General features: G+C 40.1%; 1 long non-coding RNA gene across 1 annotated transcript in view; it reads right to left on the bottom strand.

Annotated features, from left to right (window-relative positions):
- Positions 1-1,861: 1,861 nt before the first annotated feature.
- LOC144331089 (uncharacterized) overlaps positions 1,862-17,174 on the bottom strand; it is a 48,949-nt gene continuing 33,636 nt past the window's right edge. Inside the window, exons 7-8 of the long non-coding RNA XR_013397971.1 lie at positions 5,075-5,205; positions 1,862-3,631 (exon numbers count right to left, since the gene is read on the bottom strand). This is a non-coding gene — a long non-coding RNA (uncharacterized LOC144331089). The remainder of the gene's footprint in view (positions 3,632-5,074; positions 5,206-17,174) is intronic.

Genomic DNA, 17,174 nt, shown 5'->3' with positions numbered 1-17,174 from the left:
CTGTCTCAAAAAAAAAAAAAAGAAAGTGGTGATATGTAAAATGTACCTCAATAATTTTATTTTCTTCTATTTACTTTTTTTTTTTTTTTTGAGACAGAGTCATGCTCTGTCACCCATGTTGGAGTGCAGTGGCGTAATCTTGTCACACTGCAACCTCCGCCTTCTGGACTCAGACGATCCTTCTGCCTCAGCCTCCTGAGTAGGTGAGATTACAGGCACACGCCACCACACCTGGCTAATTTTGTATTTTTAGTAGAGACAGGGTTTTGCCATGTTGGTCAGGCTGGTCTTGAGCTCCTGGCCTTAGGAGATATGCCCACCTTGGCCTCCCAAATTTCTGGGATTACAGGCATAAGCCACCACATCTGGCCAATAATTTTATTTTAAAATCAGAACTACCACTCTAAGTAGTCCCACAACAATTCACAATTCAATCAAAAATTCACTTGATTTTCTAGAATCATCTCAGTTCTTATAAACTCATTTCGTATAATGTGTTTTATATTTCCTGATTTGATGTTATCTGTGAACATCTATGTAAACAATTCAAGAAACTTCTGGTTGCCTCCTCATCTATATAATCTATTATTTTATTTTATTTAGCAAATATCTGTTGGGCATCAACTATGTGCCAGACATAGTCCTAGTCTAGACAATATATTTGATGTTCTATGTAAAAGATATCCAATTGTTCTAGATGGAAATGATATAGCAGCGAACAGTCATGTTTCTGCTATCATGGTGCTTGCAGTCCACGGAGGAGAACAACAATAAACAAATGAAAACACAATATGACATAATTTTAAGATGTAATAAATGCTTTGAAAAAAACACAGTAGAATAAGAATATATAAGGGATTGGAGGTCAGGGAAGGCACCTCTGATTAGGAAGCACTGAGCAGACAAGTGAATGATGTGGAAGAGTAATGGACAGGAACACCCAGGAGAACAACTTTCCTGGCAAAAAATAACAAACATAAAGGCCCTGATCAAGCTCGGTGTATCAACAGGATCAAGCTCAGCCTATCCCAGGAATAGCATCAACAACTGCATGGATGGAGGCCAGGGAATTAGGGATGGAAAGAGGAGGCAAGGATCAAATCATGTAAGGCTTTATGGGAAGTCATAGGGAGATTTTTCCAGGAGTGACAAAATCATAGGGGCTGCCATCTAGACTTAAGAGGGAGGGTAGGAGAAGAAACAGAAGAACCAGTTAGGAAGCTGTTGAAGTAGCCAAAGTAAGAGGTGATGGTGGTTTGCACTAAAGACGAGTGGGGAAGGCAGGATGATAATGGTCATAGCGGTTGAAAATTGTTGAATTTAAGATTGTAATTTTCGATGGGTAAAGAAAGCATGGTAAACATACGTAGTGGAATATTATTCAGCCATAAAAAAGAAGGAAATCTTGTCATTTGCAACAACATGGATAAAACTGGAGGTCATTTTGTTATGTGAAATAAGCCAGGCACAGAAAGACAAATATTACATGTTCTCACTCATATGTGGGAGCTGAAATTTAAAATTTGAACTCATAGAGATAGAGTAGAATGATGGTTACCAGAGGCCGAGAAGGATAGCAGGGAGTCAGGGATAAAGTGGAGATGGTTAATGGGTGCAAAAGTGCAATGAGATAGAATGAGTAAGAACTAACATTTGATAGCACAATAGAATGACTACAGTTAATAATAATTTATTATATGTTTTTAAATAACAGAAAGAGTAGAATTGGAATGTTCCTAACACAAAAAATGATAAATACTTATGATTATGGATACCCCAATTACCCTGATGTATCATTATACATTGTACATCTGTTTCAAAACATCATATTTTGAAAAATATAAGCAACGATTTTGTACTCATAATTTTAAAATTTTTTAATTAATGTTTAAAAAGATTATAATTTTCAGGAGGTCATGAATGTTTTCCAATAATACTCCCTGTATATTACATGCAAATATGATTTTCCTCATGTAGAAATAATATTAATATAGAAAATCATTTCTGTAAATCCATTCTGGGAGTAGAATCCTAAATTTAAATTTTGAAAGATTTTTATTCTTTAGAAAAATCACTGTTCCTGCATATCAGTATAAAAGTACTTCTATCCCAATTGAAAAATGATCAGAAGACATGAATAGAAATTTCAAAACAAAAGAAACATATATGACCAGTAAACATGAAAGGGTTGTTCAACCTCATTACTAAGTGTGGAAATGCAAATCAAAACACAGTGAGATACAAGTGAAACTTACATGCCTGACAAAAAGTTAAAAGTCCAATAAAACCCAAGTTATTGGCATCAGACATGGAGAAAATGCAGGGGATGTGGATCTACAAATTGTCTAGGACACTGCTGGTAGAAATGTAAAATTAGTATGTTTTGAAAGATAATTTGCACTATCTTGTGATGTCAAGTATTCACCTACTCTATGAGCAATTTCCATCTCGATATATACCCAAAAGAAGTTCTCACACATGTATACCCTGTGATATGTACAATAACATTACTATATCACTATTTAAATATAAAAAACCTAAAAACAACCTAAGGGCTCATCAACAGGTAAACAGTTACATAAACTGTGGGATACTCACACTTTTAAAAACAAAAGCAAGGACATTGTGAACACAGGATTCCAGGAGGTAGCTGAGCCCCTTGGATGGAGTGAGATATGAGGATGAGAAAGGGAAGGACTATAGATTTAAATGCAAAATATTGTCAATGTCCTAGTTTTTGTACTAAGTGGTGGACTCATGGGTGCCTATTTAAAATAATTAAATAAATGAGATCATAAGTGGACCAATGATTAAAGTATATAGAACCAAGAACTATGGTTAATCAGGGGTCCTGAGGTCAATTAAAGAAACGAAAGAAAGGAACAGAAAGGGAAGGGAAAGGAAGGAAATAAATCATTATCAAATTCCATTTCTTCTATGGTCTTCGCTCCAAATGAATGAGCTTCATGGGCTACATGACCACCCTCACCCTTTGCAAGTCACTGGGCTGACACATCTGATAAGCCAACGGAACAAATGTCTCCATAGGTGCCAACACACTTTGCCTCCTGAATAACATGGCCAGCCCTTCTTACTGTCCTTAGCCCAGTGGTCCAGCAATTTGCCTGTGGAAAGTTGGGCGCTCTGGCAGGCCTGTGGGGGTAGCATTTGAGATCAGGATGGATTTTTCTTCAGGGAATTTCTTCAACTGGATCTTTGCATTAATAACAGTTGTGAATCATTTACAGTACATTTTGCAGAGCCTTTATCTTGAACAATGCTCCACTTCAGGCTGAACTTGAATTTCACTTTCTGAGGGTCAAGTCCTTTCTTCCCTCTCCTATCTGTCTCTAAGCTTATGTCATCTGTATCCAGAGCACTATTCATAGGCCTCCAAGGTGTCTCCTCGAAGACTGGCTGACCCACTTTCCAGATGGAGCCAACATCATCCTCTGTCTCATCCGTAAATCATGAACAGAAGGCCCAGGAAATGAGAAGTGGAGCCCCCACTGGGAGAGGAGCAGAGCTTCCAGCATGGGGCCCACAGCGAGATCACAGAAGCACAGCGGAATTCTCCAGAAAGCCCAGTTGTGATCAACGGCAGCACAGCCTGGTCCTACATGAAATGTCCCTGGATTTTAAAACACAAATAAACAGTAATGCAGAAATTAGAGAAGACGTATCATTTACCAAATTTAATCTGGCACATTTAATAATACATTATGATAATTATGGCACCTGAAAGCTAGACATAAAAACTCATTCCTTTGCAATTCATTGGCAATAATAGTTATTTCTGACATTCCCTCGGACCAATGATGGGAAAGAGAAAAGATAAAGTTAATGAGCTTCTCCTTTGACAGAAGGAGGTCACAAGCCACTCTTCTGGTCGTCATCCCCTAAAAAGGATTAAAGGTATGAGTTCAGGGAAGGATGACTTCCCACAGTACTTTCTTGAAGTTCTTTTGGAAGAAGAAATAGTTAGATACCCTAGAGAGGCTGATTTCAGTGTTCATTTAGAAGCCAAAGGCTTCAGGTCAGACCTTGGTCTCATAATAGATTAGCAGCAAGAGAAATTATTACTGTGGGTTTTGTTTTTGTGCTTATTTACTTATCTAGACATCAAGAAACTGTGAAACTGAGCAGCCCTTCAGTGGGAGCTGGTAGGAAGGACAACTAGATATGTAAGTAATCTAGAAAAACAGCCGTACTTTCAATAATCCATATCAATAAAATTTAGTTCAAATATTTGCCTAAGACTTTCGCTTTTTAGTACTCATACGTTTTACTACTCATTTCAAGTAAATTAAGAATTGAAGTCGGAAAGGCCAGATCACAGAATGCCTCTTAAATATAGGCAAAGGATTTTAGATTTTATACAGTAATTCCTTGATCACTAATAAGTTTGTCTCTAATATTGACCCAAAGCTGAGGAAAAGAGTAGTTCTCAGACAAAAAGTGTCCAGGAATAGGTGTCAACATAGCCAAATGACTTGTGAATTAGTGAATTCCTAAAAGCCAGGACAGAGAAAGTTATTTTCTCCTCCAGTTTATTGGCTTTGTGTTACACTGTCTAGGAAGGAAGCTAGGTTTCCCCACACTCACATCTACTCCCGCCTATGAAGAAGGCAGATGTAGGACAAGGACCAGGACAGTACCGGACCATAGCACTAAGGGGTAGGCTTTTAGGAATTAAGAGTGCAGAAGATAGGCCAGGCACGGTGGCTCACACCTGTAATCCCATCACTTTGGGAGGCCGAGGCAGGTGGATCACGAGGCCAGGAGATCAAGACCATCCTGGCTAACACGGTGAAACCCTGTCTCCACTAAAAATACAAAAAATTAGCCGGGCATGGTGACGGGCGCCTCTAGTCCCAGCTACTCGGGAGGCTGAGGCAGGAGAATGGCATGAACCCGGGAGGCAGAGCTTGCAGCGAGCCGAGATCTTGCCACTGCACTCCAGCTTGAGCAACAGAGTGAGACTCCATCTCAAAAAAAAGAGTTCAGAAGATAAAATTTAAAAATCAATCCATTTTAATCAATAAAACATCTTATCTCTGTATAGTATACCCACCTGAATTCCTTTTTCAGAATCGTTTTCCTTATTTAAACTTGCCATTTGAGCAGCTGAAGTAAAAATATGGGCCCAGGACCCCCTTCTTAGTGAGAAAATCACTTCCTACCCTCACCCCAACAACATCGTCACTAAAACAAATCGATAAAAACAGCCTCCAATCAAAGGTCAAAAGAAACCAGGGGGAGCTAAGGGAAAATGTACCATTAAGTGGGCAGTTCAGCCTGGTCATTTAGATCTTCTTTCTAAGAGCGCTAAGTTTTAATTCATAAACTATCTCTTCCTGGTTTGGCTTGGCTTTTGTGGTTTTTTCCTTGCCATAGAAGTGATAAGGCATGAAATTCCAAGTTTAGAGTGTGAGCCTGGGGGAAAAATAGCCAAGAAAACCACTTGGTTGCCTTCCAGATAGGCTTCTATGTCATAGGGACAAAAAAAAAAAGAAAAAGTTCTTGCAACTGCTCCTAGCTGAACGCACTAGACAGAGGGGCCATGTCCAGGTTGGAGTAGAAATTCTAACAATTAACAGTATGTGTGACTTGGGGGGTGGTTTTCACCTCCTACATATAAAGCTGAATGAGGACCCCATTCAGTCAGGCTGGGCACATTCTTTATGACCAAGCCTGATTCATACCTCCCACTGCCATTGGATGGCTCTGAGGTGGCATACAGGAGTACTGCCTGTGACCAGGAAGGGTAGGCTAGGAGCATGCCCTCTGACCTGGGCTGGGCAGATCTCTCATACCAGGTACTCTGCAACTCAGAAGGACCACAGGGAACACAGAAGAACCATGTGAGAACACAGTCAGATACAGGAGTAGGGGACCAAGAGCATGCATCCATCCTGAATCTTTTTTTTTTTTTTGAGATGGAGTCTCACTCTGTTGCCCAGGCTGGAGTGCAGTGGCCCAATCTAAGCTCACCACAACCTCCACTTACCGGGTTCAAGTGATTCTCCTCCCTCAGCCTCCTAAGTAGCTGGGACTTCAGGCACCTGTCACCACGCCCGGCTAATTTTTGTATTTTTAGTAGAGATGGGGTTTCACCATGTTGGCCAAGCTGGTCTTGAACTCCTGACCTCAGGTGATCCACCCACCTCAGCTTCCCAAAGTGCTGGGATTACAGGCATGAGCCTCTGTGCCCGTTCTGTTCCTTTTTAATGCAAACAATACTTTTTCTTGAGGTCTGACCATTGTACAACAAGAGTCAAGTGCAAGTCACCAAGATTTTGAAACTCCAAATTTGTTTTTGTTTTAGTTTTTTGCTTTCTAATCATCATAAGCAAAAATTTCGGTTAACAAACTCAGATGTATATGGATTGTGGCTTTAAATATTCTAGAAGCTAAATTTTTACTCTAATACTTCATCTAAAGGAGCAAATCAGAAATTCAGCCTCAACCATTCTGGAAAGATCTGCCTGTCCTATACCAGACTGGACCCAGTTCTTGGGCCTCACATGGTGGCAAGGCATTGGGGCATAGTCGTCGGGATCTAGCCGTGCTGTTTACCACTAAGATATAAACTGCCCTTGATTGTATAGACCCAGACCCAGTAGTTTTTTGATGCATGCCAGACTGTGCATGGGCCACGGGCATATCTGTCTCATGCCACACTGAACTCTGAGGTGCGTGTAACCTAGGATTGCCAGATTTAGCAAAAACCAAACAACCAAACACCCAGGATGTCCAATTAAATTTGGATTATTTGAAATTATTTGGAAAAATTTGGAAATTTGAAATTATTCAGACAAATAATACTTTAGCATAAGTACATTGCATGAAATATTTTAGACATACTACACAATTATTCATTATTAGCCAGGTGTGGTGGCTCATGCCTATAATCCCAACACTTCGGAGAGGTAGGAGTATCACTTGAGGCCAGAAGTTTGAGACTGGTCTGGACAACATAGTGAGATCCCATCATCTCTACAAATAATTTTAAAAACTGGAAAAAAAAATGTTTAATAAAGTCTTTTCCAGAAACTTGACAGAGTGAAAAAATAAATATATGAATTTAAAAAATTAAACAAATGGCCGGGCGTGGTGGCTCACTCCTGTAATCCCAGTACTTTGGGAGGCTAAGGTGGGTGGATCACGAGGTCAGGAGATCAAGATCATCCTGGCCAACATGGTGAAACCCCATCGCTACTAAAAATACAAAAATTAACTGGGTATCGTGGCACGTGCCTGTAATCCCAGCTACTTGGGAGGCTGAGGCAGGAGAATTGCTTGAACCAGGGAGTCGGATGTGAGCCGAGATCATGACACTGTGCTCCAGCCTAGTGACAGAGAGAAACTCCGTCTCAAAAACTATAAATTAAACAAAGTATTCAGTATTTATATAAATTTTAATTTTAACTAGACATCCTGCCCTTTATCTGACAGCCCTACTATGATCCCTACCTACCAATATTCTTCTCTAAATCTTGCTGCCTCCCTGAGACACCGTCAGTAATCAAGGCCTGGGTCACTGTTGCTCTGAAATTATGAAACTCTTCTCTTTTTTTTTTTTCTTTTGAGACAGGTTCTCATTCTATTGTTCAGGCTGGAATCCAATGGTATGATTATAGCTCACTGCAGCCTCAACCTCCTGGGTTCAGGGGACCCTTCCACCGCAACCTCCCGAGTAGCTGGGACCACAGGTACACACCACCATGCCTAGTTAATTTTTTAAAAATTTTTGGTAGAGATGGGATCTCCCTGTGTTGCTCAGGCTGGTCTTAAACACCTGAGCTCAAATGATCCTCCCACCTGGGCCTTTCAAAGTGCTAGGATTATAGGTGTGAGCCACTGCACCTGGCTGATTGTGAACCACTTCTAATACCAGTTACCAGGGGAATTTCCTGGGGAATTTATTCTCATTTGGAATAGACTTTTTGAAACAAAGCCAGGAACATCTTGCAGATGGTTCTGCTTTCTACCTGCCACATACCTGCCCTGAGACCATGAATTACCGTCTACAAACTTGAAAGAGTGGAGAAATTAAAGTCTCAAAAGGTTTGCCTATACTTTGTTTTTTCCCTTTAGTTCTCTCTCTCTCTGTCTCCTTCTCTCTCTCTCTCTCTCTGTCTCCTTCTCTCTTCCCCCCCCACCGCTCCTCCCACTTCTTTCTGCTTCCTTTTCACAATATCAAAAGAAAATATTGGAAAAAAGCATTTTTCTTCTTATCAAGAGATTAGGCCAGTTCTGAAATTATGAAAGAGATTTGTTTAAATACAATAAGATGTTAGAATCCCAGGAAGCCATAGGCACCTTAGAGCAGAAATACGAAGGGGCAAATATATTCACATCTCCCCAAATCATTTTTTTTAGATTTATATTTCAAGATGGAAGACTTTCTCTGTATAAGTGTGATCCCATTATAACTGAAAAGAGAAGTACTAAGAAAATACATTGTTGTCTGACAGCTACACATGCTTGTTTTTAAAATGTGTTTTATTTATTTTATATATGTTTCATTGACTAGATTGTTCCAACAAACTCAGGAATTCATTCTGAGGAATGAATGACGCAGCTGCACAAGATATATGTGAAAAAGATGCTCACTGCAGCATTGTTTATGACAAAAGTGTGGACCAATTTAAATGTCCTTCAATCTAACATTGGCTAAATAAATTTTGTTATAATTACCGACTACAGCTATTAAGCTGGATATTTTATTTATCATTGTTTCAGAGTTTCTAAAGAAAATGAAATTAAAAGATATAAAGAGTTGAAAAGAAGTTATAAAATTGCAATTATCCAATGACAACATAACTGTGTTTGCATAAAATCTAAAATAATCTGCATATTAATTATGTGAATTAATAAGTGAGTTTAACAAGGTTGCTAGATGCATGTGCAATATACAAATATTAGTTACATCAATATGGATATTGGATCATATGTATCTATATATATATATATTACACCAATGTAGTTTAAAGTTGAAATATTTGTTTTAAAAAGTTAGGCTAGGTGCAGTGGCTCACATCTCTAATCCCAGCACTTTGGGAGGCTGAAGAGGGCGGATCACTGGAGGCCAGGAGTTTGAGACCAGCCTAGCCAACATGGTGAGACCCCATCTCTACTAAAAACACAAAAAATTTGCTGGGCGTGGTGGTGCATCCCTGTAGTCCCAGCTACTTGGGAGGCTGAGACAGAAGCATCACTTGAACCCGGGAGGCAGAGGTTGTAATGAGCCAAGAATGCACCACTGCACTCCAGCCTGGGTAACACAGCAAGACTCCATCTCAAAAAAAAAAGAAAAAGAAAAGAAAAGAAAAGCTTACAGTGGCTTCAAAAAAGGGAAGATTTGCAAATACTCTGCACAGAAAACTATAAAATACTATTTAGTGAAATTAAAGGAGACCAAAATAAGGGAAGAATAGATGATGTTGATTAAATACAAGACTTAATACTGCAAAAGTGTCCATTTTCTTCTGGTTGAATCTATAAATTTAATGTAAGCCCAACTAAAAACCCAGCAGATGTTTTTATGCCTGATGATTTTGGGACTTAAATGGAAATGCAAAGAGCTGCACAGAGCCAAGACAATCTCGAAAAACAAAATGTCCTTAAACTCCCAGATATTGACACTTTCGGTAAAGCTTCAGTAGTTAAGACATTGTGGTATTGGCTCAAGGGTTGTCAAAGAGACAAATAAAACAGAATAGAGTTCAAAATCAGACCCATGTATATGGTCACTTGATCTGTGACAACGGCGGCTCTGCAGAACAGTGGGAATAGGACCCTTCTCAATACGTGATTCTTAGTCCACTGGATTACACAGATCCACCTTCAGCACTGAGGCACTCATTCTCCCAGTTGCTGGGAAAGTGGGCTGCAGATGGCTTGGAGCCGCATCCTTCTCTGGAACTTTTCTTAGTTGAAGAAAACTGCTTCATCCAGCATGACATTCTCTCCCTGAGAGTAGCCCATATTCAAGAACTGTTTGATGCATAGGTTCAAAGTCCTGGCCCCTTGCCTAGATTGGTCTCTGAAGGATACTTCTGGCTCAAATCTCCCCTTGGGAATAGTTTAGGTCACTATTGCAACAGTACCATTACAGCTTAAGTTCTCCCTCCATCGTTCTGGGGGAAGTGTCAGTTCTGCTTCCTTCACTCCCTTTTACGTTCTGCCTGAGAGTTTTACCCAAGTAAAACTTCACACAAATCTCAGTGTCCCAGATTCTGTTTCCCAGGGATCTTGACCTGAAACACGTTGGAAAAAATTAGCCTTGACCCTAGCGCATACCTAACATACAACCACTTCTAGTCCAGAGGTTATCTAAAAGTAAATGATAAAACCATAAAGTTTCTAAGAGAGCTTCTGACATAAAATCTTTATTACTTTGGAGTAGAAAAAAAATATTCTTAAACAGGACACAGAAACACTAACCATGAAAGAAGAGACTGATAAATGCAACTACATTAAAACTTAACAAATTTTATCAAAGGATATCACTAAGAGTGAAAAGACTAGCCATGGAATAGGGGAAGATATGCACGATATCTATAATCTACAATGGACCTGTATCCCAAATATAAAAAGAAAGACAAAAAAAAAAAAGAAGAAGAAGAAGGTTGACAACCCAATAGAGAAAACAGCGAGAGACTTGAACAGGGAACAGGCACTTCTCCCAAAAGGATATCATAATGGTCATGTGAAAGGGAATCCAAACATATTAGTACTTAGGGAAAAAGCAAATTAAAACCACAGTAAAATACTCAAACCCAGCAGAATCTCAAGACTGACAGTACCAAGTGTTGATGAGAATGTAGAGCAACTGGAATGCTCTGACACAGTTTGTGGAGACTTGTTTGACATAATCTATTAAAATTGAGTGTGTGCATTGCCATACATTGAATGTTTGTGTCCCTGTAAAATCCTTATGTTGAAATCCTAATCCCCAATATGATGGTATTAGGAGATGAAGACTTTGGGAGGTTATTGGTCATGAGTGCACAGCCCTCATGAATGGGATTAATGCCCTTGTAAAAGACACCCCAGAGAGTTCTCTTGCCCCTTCCAGCAAGCGAAGTTACTGTCAAAAGACCCTGTCTATGAACAAAGAAGTAGGCTCTCAGCAGACACTAAATCTGTTCATGCCTTGAGCTTGGACTTCACAGCCTTCAGAACAGTGAGAAAGAAATTTCTGTTGTTGCATCAATAAACCAACTCATCTATGGTATTCTGGTATAGCAGCCTAAATGAACTAAGGCATGCATGTATGTCAGTTTTAGGAATGTTCTCAACAGAAATGAGTATATGTATATACCAAAACACTTGCATAAAAATGTTCATCTCCCATGCAAAGCTGAGCTCTATGATTGAGTACTTTCATTCTTGATATATGCCCCAAAGAAATTCTTGCACATGTATACCCTGTGATATGTGCAAGAATGTTAATAACATTACTATTTAAATAGCAAAAACCTAAAAACAACCTAAAGACTCATCAAGAGAACAGTTAAATAAGGGATACTCACACTTATAAAAACAAAAGCAAGGAAATTATAAACACAGGATTCAGGGAGGTGGCTGAGCTCCTTGGGTGGGGTAAGGTATGAGGATGGGATAGAAAAGTACCATAAAGCGAGATGTAAAATATTGTCAATGTCCTAGTTTTTGTAATATTGTACTAGTATTATTCGTAATAACAAAAAAATGAAATAGTCTAAATTCCTGTTAATTTTTATAGCAAATAGATGACCGGGCACAGTGGGTCATGCCTGTAATTCCAGCAGTTTGGGAGGCTGAGGCAGTTGGATCACTTGAGGTCAGGAGTTCAAAACCAGTTGGCCAACGTGGCAAAACCCCATCTCTACTAAAAATACAAAAATTAGCAAGGTGTGTTGGTGGGTGCCTACAATCCCAACTACTCAGGAGGCTGAGGCAGGAGAATTGCTTGAACCTGGGAGGCAGGGTTTGCAGTGAGTCAACCAAGATCATGCCGCTGCACTTCAGCCTGGGTGACAGCGAGACTATGTCTCAAAAAAAAAAAAAAAGAAATAGAGTCAAAATATATAAAGAGGAATGAAGAAACACCTAAAAAGCAATCAGATTATGCTGAAGCAGAGGGCCTAGAAATTGGAACAGCCCTAAGTGAGAGAATGGTGGTAGAAATTAAATTAAAATTGTAGACATGGTGTCTCAAACAAAAAACTGGTTAATGGGTACAAAAATATAATTAGATAGAAGGAATAAATTCTAGTATTTAACAGCACAGTAAGGAAATTATAGTTAACAATAATTTATTGTATATTTCAAAATAACTAGAAGAGAAGTGTAATGTTCCCACTACAAAGAAAAGATAAATGTTTAAAATAATACATATCCCAATTACCCTGATTTGATCATTCCACATTGTATACATGTATGAAAATATTACATGTAGCCCAAAAATATGTACGAGTATGATATATCTTTTTTGTTTTATTTTGTTTTTATATTTATTCTTTTCCCTTAGGATCTAATATCAACTTTTAGAAATACAAAAATAATAAATAAGTTTTTTAAAAGAAATAATTAGGCCAGGCATAGCAGCTCATGCCTGTAATTCCAGTGCTTTGGGAGGCCAAGGTGGGAGGATTGCTTGAGGCCAGGAGTTTGAGACCAGCCTGGGCAACATGGCAAGACCCCATCTCTACAAAAAAAAAAAGTTAACCAGGTATGGTGATGTGTGCCTGTGGTCCCAGTTACCCAGGAGGATGAGGCAGGAGGATTGCTTGAGCCCAGGAGGTCAAGACTGAAGTAAGCCATGTTGGAACCACTGCACTCCCACCTGGGAAACAGAGCGAGACCCTGTCTCAAAAAACAAAAAAACAAACAAAAAAAAAAACAAAGGGGGAGACAGAGAGAGAGAGAGAGAGAGGAAAAAGAGAGAGATATAATTATTACTTTGTTTATAGTCAAAATTCATATCATTCGTCCCTTTCCTCTAGCAAGAATATTAGTTTATGAGTTAAAATAAGCTGAAAGTAAATAAAGTAGTATATCCTTTAGGAGGCAGCTCCCCATCATATCTCTACTCCTCTTACTTATTCAGTGCAGTAGCAGCACACCACGTCACTGGCACCACTTCCCCCAGTCTGGTAGCAGGCAGCTTTCCTGTGTACAAGCCTGTGATGATTAATTTTATGTGTCAACTTGGCTGGGCCATGGTGCCCAGATATTTGGTCAAGCATTATTCTTGGGGAGGAGGTGGTTTTTTGGATAAGACTAACATTAAAATTGGTAGACTTTGAGTAAAGCAGATTGCTTTGTTAAATGTAGGTGGGCCGCATCCAATCAGTTGACGGCCTCTATAGAACGAAGACTGACTTTCCCCAAGCAAGAAGGAATTCTCTAGACTGCCCTGGAGCTCAAATTGCAACTCCTCCCTGAGTCTCCAGCCTGCCAACCTACCTGCAGATTTTGGACTCACCAAGCTTCCACAATTATATCAGCCAATTCCTTAAAATAAATTTCAGTCTCTCTCTATCATCTCTCTCTCTCTCTCTCTCTCACACACACACACACACACACACACACACACACACACACACATCTATACACATCCTCTTAATTCTGTTTTTCTGGAAAACTCTGGCTAATACAAAGCTTAATACCTAGGAAAAGTCCATTTCCCCACCTGGATAAGCCTGGCATGAATTTTCCTGGCTTCCTTGTATTCCTAGTTCTATGTGAAGACTGCCATGTACATTTCTGTAATCTCTCTGATGCTCATAGTCTTAAATGTGACCACTGTCTCAGTCTCTCAAATGCCACGATTTTTTCTGTGTCTTTACAGGGAATAGACTGTATTTTTTTCCCTGTATAAATAAATATACATTTTTTGCAAGAAATGGGTACCTGTGTCAAGTTCTGGTCCTTTGCTGTGCTTTTGTGTCTGCTCTGACATTTGGATCTCCTCTGGGCAGGCCTGTCCCAGCTCAAGCGTCCTCTGACATGCTTCAGTTCTTTCAGGATCTATTTCATTCTATTAGTCTTTATTCAACAGATTGAAATATCCACAAACTAAACCCTTCTCTTTAATGTGAAAGCATTTCAGATTTCGTTTTTTTTTTTTTTTTTTTTTTTTTTTTTTTAATAGAACCACATTCCCCAAGGTCAGTCTTGCTCAGCTCTGCTACTGAAAAAGACTGATATCCTAAGGTTACAGAATCTTCCCTCTGGCTAACTCCAAGAAATCCTTTCCAGCCCTAAGGTTGATTCACTACCTTATGATTCTCTAGCTCAGAATTACCTGAAGGGCTTATAAAAACACAAATTGCCAGGCCCCACTCCCAGAGTTTGAGTCAGGAGGTCTCAGGTGAGGCCTGGGAGGCCGTCCAAGGGGAAGATGATGCAGTGGATCCAGAGGCCACACTTTGAGAACCACTGCTCTAGCTCTTCTGAATTACTATCTCTGACCCTGTTCCTGCATTGACTCTCTTTCATCTTCAAATACTTTTTTAAGAGACAAGATCTCACTCTGTTACCCAGGCTGAAGTGCAGTGGTGTGATCATAACTCACTGCAGCCTCCATCTCCTGGGCTCAAGCAATCCTCCTACCTCAGCCTCCCAAGTAGCTGGGACTACAGAAGCAGGCCATCATGCCTGGCTAATTTTTGTATTTTTTCGCAGGGGCAGGGTCTTCTGTGTTGCCCAGGCTGGCTGGTCTCAAACTCCTGGCCTCAAGTGATCCTCCCATCTTGGCCTCCAAAACACTGGGAGTAGAGGCATGAACCACCACACCTAGTCCTTCCAAATCTTTTAGAGATATTATTTCTGCTGGTTTAGGATGAAACTCAGAATGGGGAAATGGACTGGAAGCTTTCCACTACAGAGACAGGCCAACGTTAGAGGGAATTCAACATCACAACCATTTCTTTTGAGTGACTAAGCACTTGGAGAGGAAAGATTAGAAAGAACAATAAGTTTCTGCTCTCGAGAAACTTAAGATTTATTAAGGGGAAAGGCCTGCACAGAGATAACTGTAATATAAAGGAGAATATATTGTAATAAGTGTTAAAAAGGCCATGGAACAATGAGGAACACTGTTGGTGCCCCAAGATTATCCCCAAGGCCCGTCCCAGATGTCAAGGTCAAAACTTGCTCTCAGATTTGTGCAAGTGCAGCTCAGTAAGTCCACAATCCTTAAATTGTGCCTAGGGTGACTTAATTGTCTCCCCCAAATCCTGGCCCTGACAGAGGTCACGACAGAGAGTTCCAGTATGCCCTAATGGGTTCCAGCATTTCTCTGCATAGGGATATTCTCAGCCACAGGAGCCTGCTGAGGAACAACCTATCGGATTAGGGACCAATTCTCTTTTAATCTATAGGTTAAAACTTCCTTAAAGGCCCTATCTTCAAATACAGTTACATTGGAAGTTAAGGCTTCCACATATGAATTTGAGGGTGACACATTTCAGTCCATAACAATAATGTTACATGCTACTATGAGATACAGGGAGAATAGAATTGAGTGAATGGGGATCAGGTGCAGTGGCTCATGCCTGTAATACCAGTACTTTGGGAGGCCAAGGCTGGCAGATCACTGGAGGTTAGGAGTTCAAGATCAGCCTGGCCAACATGATGAAACCCCATCTCTACTAAAAATACAAAAATTAGCCGGGCATGGTGGCAGATGCCTATAATTCCAGCTACTCAGGAGGCTGGGGCAGGAGAATTGCTTGAACCTGGAGGTGGAAGTTGCAGTGAGCCAAGATTGCATCAATTCATGGCAGCGGCCTTGCGATTGGGACTGTTTTGCAGGCAGCTGAAGATGTGCCACAAGCATTTAGAGAAATTGTCAAGGACAGAGGTAAATGCTCTGGAGTCATCCTGTGGATGGAGTCATGGTTGTAGCCACGAAAGTAGGTATAACCTAGGAAGAGAAGAGCATGGGGCTCTGCATCAAGTCTTAAAAGATACTCACACCTACATCGAAGGAAAACAAAAGCAAATCAGACCAGGCGCGGTGGCTCACGCCTGTAATCCCAACACTTTGGGAGGTCGAGGTGGGTGGATTGCTTGAGGTCAGGAGTTCAAGACCAGCCTCATCAATATGGTGAAACCTCGTCTCTACTAAAAATACAAAAATTAGCTGGGCATGGTGGTGAGTGCCCGTAATCCCAGCTACTTAGAAAGCTGAGGCAGGAGAATTGCTTGAACCCGGGAGAGAGAGGTTGCAGGGAGCTGTGATCATGCCTGTACTCCAGCCTGGGAAACAGAGAAAGACTCCATCTAAAAAAAATAGAATAAAATAAATAAAATAGAGAAAATTATTTTTAAAAAACAGAAAAGGAACAGACTTTGCCTCTGCCACATGTATACCAATAATCAGATAGCTCCAGAGTTGCCACCACCTCACACTTTTAAATTCATCTCTGAGTGAAAGGCACAATGATAAAGAGTGAGAGCCCTTGCTGGCTTCACGTTCCATGTTTACCATCTATTAGCTGAGTGGCCAGAGTGAAGCACACAACCTCTCTGTGATTTTCTTATGCCTACAAGACATCTACACCCCCGTGTCTATTGCAGTAGTAGTCACAACAGCCAAGACATGGAATCAACCCAGGTGTCCAACGAGAAATGATAGAATAAAGGAAATGTGGTGTATACACAGTGGAATACTACTCGGCCATAAAAAAGAATGAGGTCCTGTCAGTTGCTACAGTATGGATAAAACTGGAGGACTCATGTTAAGTGAAATAAGGCAGCAGCAGAAAGGTAAATACTGCATGTACTCACTCATACTCCCTCATAGTGGAAGCTAAAAATGTTGATCTCATAGAAGCAAAAAAAAAAATACCAGAGGCTGGGAAGGGTAGGGGAAAGAAAGAGATGGGGAAAGATTTATTAAAGGATACAAAATTACCACTAGAAAGAAGGAATAAGTTCTAGTGTTCTATTCCATTGTAGGATGACTATGGTTAACAGCAAAATATTATGCAGTTTCAAATAGCTAGAAGGAGGCTGTTGAATGCTCCCAACACAAAGAATCACTATGTACCCCTCAATACGGACAATTATTATTTGTCAATTTAAAATGTGTTAGGATTTTTTAAATGGAGATAATGACAAGGTCTACTTTGGAAAACTGTTAAGATTGAGATAATACATAAAATGCCAGC

The sequence above is a fragment of the Macaca mulatta genome, chromosome 9, assembly GCF_049350105.2.
Source record: "Macaca mulatta isolate MMU2019108-1 chromosome 9, T2T-MMU8v2.0, whole genome shotgun sequence".
Classification (NCBI taxonomy): domain Eukaryota; kingdom Metazoa; phylum Chordata; class Mammalia; order Primates; family Cercopithecidae; genus Macaca; species Macaca mulatta.
The sequence above is the reverse complement of the archived record's forward strand: the minus strand, read 5'-3'. Positions and strand labels throughout refer to the sequence as shown.